This window comes from Prenolepis imparis, unplaced genomic scaffold (genome assembly GCF_030444845.1).
Source record: "Prenolepis imparis isolate NDT839.2.m4 unplaced genomic scaffold, iyPreImpa1.0 SCAF_7, whole genome shotgun sequence".
NCBI classification, from domain to species: Eukaryota; Metazoa; Arthropoda; class Insecta; order Hymenoptera; family Formicidae; genus Prenolepis; species Prenolepis imparis.
In genome coordinates, this window is record NW_028141165.1 from 6,145,909 (window position 1) to 6,150,647 (window position 4,739).

At 32.4% G+C, this 4,739-nt stretch overlaps 1 non-coding gene across 1 annotated transcript; it reads left to right on the top strand.

Moving 5' to 3' along the window:
* The first annotated feature begins 4,295 nt into the window (after nucleotides 1–4,295).
* Nucleotides 4,296–4,379, top strand: Trnal-cag (transfer RNA leucine (anticodon CAG)). The gene has a single exon. It is a non-coding gene; the product is annotated as a tRNA-Leu (tRNA).
* Nucleotides 4,380–4,739: the final 360 nt, after the last annotated feature.

Here is a 4,739-nt window from a genome sequence, read left to right on the forward strand (position 1 = left end):
TGAAGCGAATAAAGTCCGCGGCAGCGTTCGCTCACGAATAGTGGGTTCCCCTTTCTCTTACGACGATGCACTTTACCGCCGTAAATGCATTTCCTTCTCCGGGTCGCAAAAGAAATGTCGTGGCTCGGGCCGGTTTTTCCACTGTACCCAATAGAGAATCTGGTCGGATCGAATAGCCATTTTATAATAATAAATATTAGTGAAATATTATATCAGCTGTTTATCTTTATTAAATGTAAATCGTACTTCAATTTTCTAATAAAAGTCCTGGATAGTGTAACCATTTTATAATAATAGATATTGGCGAAATATTATGTCAGAGCTGTGTTTAGCTTTATAAATATCTTGTTATAAAATGTGAATCGTACTTTAAGTTTCTAATAAATGTTTGATCAAATACTTGGCATCGCGTAATATCATTGTGATTTCTCAGGGGGAAAAAAAACGCGTTTCTATTCGGATACGCTCCATTTCTGATTATTAATCGGTTTTATGATAATAACAAAGCACGGCTTTACATAATTGTAATAATAACATGGTGAACCACGCAATGAGAGATTACACAGGCGGATATAGAGAGAGAAAGAGACTCGCTTACGTAAACGATAATTTACTTCTCAAATTTCTCTAATAAAAAATGCAGCTAGTCTCACTTTACACTGTAACAACAATTATTTTATATGATAGGTTGCGCAAAAGGCAAGCGCGGCCTCGTGTTTTTGTTATTAGATAAGATATCGAAAGATACCTTTATGTATACTGTCCAAGAAGTGTTATCTACGCATGTGTATCATGTGCGTATGTAAAAGAGAACCGGTTAATTGGTAAAAAGGATCGCGTGTGGATTTATTTCTCGAGATAAGGAGCTTGGAGGCTATTTACGATACAATGTGCATAACTACCGCCTATTACATTACAGCATTGCATAGGAAAACGTTCTCGAGTAGTTCAGTTATTGTCAGTTCAATAATATTGTTATTATTGGAGTATTAATTGTCTATTACGTTCTACATGTTATTTGAGGTTCCTTTATCCGTTTCTGTGAAAGCGACGTCATTATGATGATAGTTTTATCAAACGTCTCGAGCTAATAGCAAAATCATTCAGTAGGACGATATAGAATATTTAACGAGAAAAAAAATATTTCGATTTATAGTTCTGAATACATGAATAGATCCGAACAAGTCCATCCTTAATCCTGCGAGGAAGGAAAGGTTCAACATTCTTATTAATGACAGGCTTAGGGAATATCCTTGACCCATAGGAAGATCTGCTGTCACTTAAAATAATAAAGTAAATAAGGAGCATGGGAAGGATGGAGGATGATTGATTTCGGTTGAAATTGGCAGTGAACAGGAGCGTGTCGAGTAAAAGGCGGGAATCGACGAGGCGAACATTCTTCTAGATAGCGTGGTCGGAAAAAATAGTGAAAAGAGGAGCTCGAGGCGTAGAGGGAATTTTCTTCTCGAGAAACATCTGGCTTACTCGGCTGTAAACAGGTGAAATATGAGTCTGGTATCCAAAAGCAAAGTGTTAAGCGCTTTTTCCACTTTGCGGCGACCACGAGAGCACGAAGAGTTATCTCCGCTTGAGACTCTATCTTATACTAAATCGGCACATTCGAGTCTTTTTATTGGACAGAAAAAGGTTTGAACCTTTAAAAATATTTTTATTTTTTCATTTAAAAAATTCTTTTTTTTTTGCGCGCGCATAGAGACTTATTGCGTCATTAAAAAAGAGATAAACGAGGGATAAAATTAACCGCAGAAATCATGTTTCCAGCGATAAGCTCTTCTCTATGCAGTCTCTGTATTGTACCAAGTATATATACGCTTTATACATTTTTCATATTCCTTCTTTCGTATTGCGGTGAGGGAATTGATGACGACCGAGACTCTCGTCTCGGATGCAAAGGCCGTAAAATGTGTGGCGATGCTATACAAATCGATTTTCGCTACATACATAAGCGGATGTTCTTCCGGTCGCTTGCAAGTTTGTAAAATCTGTCAAACCGTTGAGAAATCGTCTTACACCCGATATACAAGCAAGAGTCGATCCTTTTTGATTTTCAAAAAATTCGACGAGCCGACAATTTTTCATAAAAGATGCGTCAAAAAAGAGCGGTTAAAAATTAATTTCTCTTTTCTCAGAAAGAATTTATTATTATTCTCCGATTCGCGGCCGAAAGAACTTTCGATTTCTTAATTTACGATTTCTGCATTTTGCCGTATCAGCATTAACATTTTTTTTGTATATTTTACAAACTCGTATAATAAACGTTGTTTTAAAATTCTTCCGAGAATAACCAAGAGGAGAAAGAAATAATAACAGCTTATAGTCGTCAGTGTGTCGCGATTCCCGGATCTCCAACGGCGAAAATTGAGTAATTGGGCGGTTCTCATGGAGTTTATATATACATATTAATTTTTTTTAAGATTTACGCAAGGTCAATGTATGAGCAAAATTGTTACAAACAACTTTCAACAACTCTCACCGGTCGTGGCATCCATCCGATTCTCTCATATATCGGCGGTTTCCCGAAAGTTTCTCCGAATTTCTCAGTCCGTCATTCTTCCTCATCTGTGCACCTTTATACTTTCATCTCCTCTTTCTCGGAAACAACGTCTGGCAAGATCCGGTTGCGGCTTACGCAACTGAGCTTTCTACGTGATCGACGGCATACACGCGCGGATTTCAACCGGTCCTTGCTCAAGAAGTGGGAGATCGGTTTCGAACTTTTGCTCTCGTTGCTTTCGATTCATCGCGAAAGTCTTCTTACATTATATCGACATTGAGCAGTTATTTTCTTTTCTCTCTCTCTCTCTCTCTCTCTCTCTCTCTCTATATATATATATATATATATATATATATATATATATATATATATATATGGCTTGAAATATTTTGATTTTAGTGATAAAATCAATTTAAATTACATAGATAAGACAAATAGTGAAGAAAGATGCGAACATTTAAAATTAAAATGTGTAACACAAGAAAGAATGTTAAGCTATTTGATAATAGTTTTTGTAAAGAATTTTGATATATAAAGGAGATTTTTTAACACTAATATATGTAGGTATATATGTATATATTAAACAAAAAATATATATAATATATTAGGTATTACATAATGTTTTTAAAAGCTTCTAAAATGAGTTATAATTCTGAATAATTGTAGATAGTCAAGAAATAACAATAGATATATATTATGTGTCAAGAATAATTTACGCTATTTCAAAAATAAATAGTGCTCAAGGAAATGACGTGTTATCTCATATTTAGATTGATTATAAGACTTCTAGAAAATAATAATCGCATTTTTTTATTAGAAAGCTTAAATCTAAATCGAAAAGTAAGTTGTTTAATGAGAAAATTAAATCGGTTTAATAATAAAAAATAAAGATTAATTTATAACTGTTGTGTATATACTAAAGATTTATATTTGTATTTTAAACAATCTTTTAGAAAAAAAAAAATTAGAAATGCCGTTGCAATAATCTATAACATTTTGTATCAATACATATGGAGGAGAATGTTAGGTAAATCAAGCAACATATTGGTACAACTGTTACGTGCTAACGATGCGGAACGCACGTGGAGTATGCTAGTCTTTAAAAAACGGAAGTGAAAGTCATTATATCGAAGGGAAAAGCTTTCTTTGTCGACTCTCAAGCGCGCCTTCATTGAGATTTTCTTCTAACCGATTGAAAAGAGGCATATCTGCAGTCGGCTAAGCAAATGCCATTTTAAACGTAATTTTCTTCTCGTTGGTAATGCGTAAACATATAAAGAAGTTTACACAAAGAGACGGAGCGCTAATCATATTTTTAAAAAATATTTGAGTTAGAATTAAAATTATTAATAGAATTAAAATTAATTATAAAATTAATATTAGAATTAAAATTAATTAATTATATATTTAGCTATTTTTTTTATCTCAGTTGTGATTATAATTATTTTTTATTTTAATATATTTTTCAAAAATATTTTTTTTATGTAAATGTTTTGTACTGTAACAATATTTATACATAGGTATGATAAATTATTTTTAATAATGTATAAAGTTACAGTTTAATAAAAAAAAACATAATAGAGAATAATTATTTTTCGTGTTTTTTTTTTCAACATTGAGAAATTTTGTTTTCTAAATTGTGACGTAATAAAACAATTTAAAGGCCGAAATTAAAATATTATTTTTGATATAGCAACATGAAATTTTTTTGCATTTTTTAAAATGTATGTTTCAAGATTCGTATACTTACTTATGGATTCTTTACGAAACCGAATATAAAGTCAGGATGGCCGAGCGGTCTAAGGCGCTGCGTTCAGGTCGCAGTCCACTTCTGTGGGCGTGGGTTCGAATCCCACTTCTGACAAACTTTTTGTTTTTATGCCCTATAAAACATACAATAAGACATTTTTCAGTTGCAATTAATCTTTCCATTATAAAATTTATATTCATCTATGTGGGTGGTTATCAAGTTGCGAGACTGTGTAAGCAATTGCGTTGAGATGATATTTTTATGTCTCAAATAGACGAATAAAAACTATTTCTTATTAAAAATCTAAACACATGCGATTTTGTTTACTAAAAATTACAATATTTTGGGAACAGTGCATTTTTGAAAAATCTGCAGAGGATAAAGTGTTATTTTTTATAAGAAATACGCTAGTATTAATTTATGCCCATTTATTTGGGATATCTTACATATAGATTACAATCTTAGTAAAAGCTT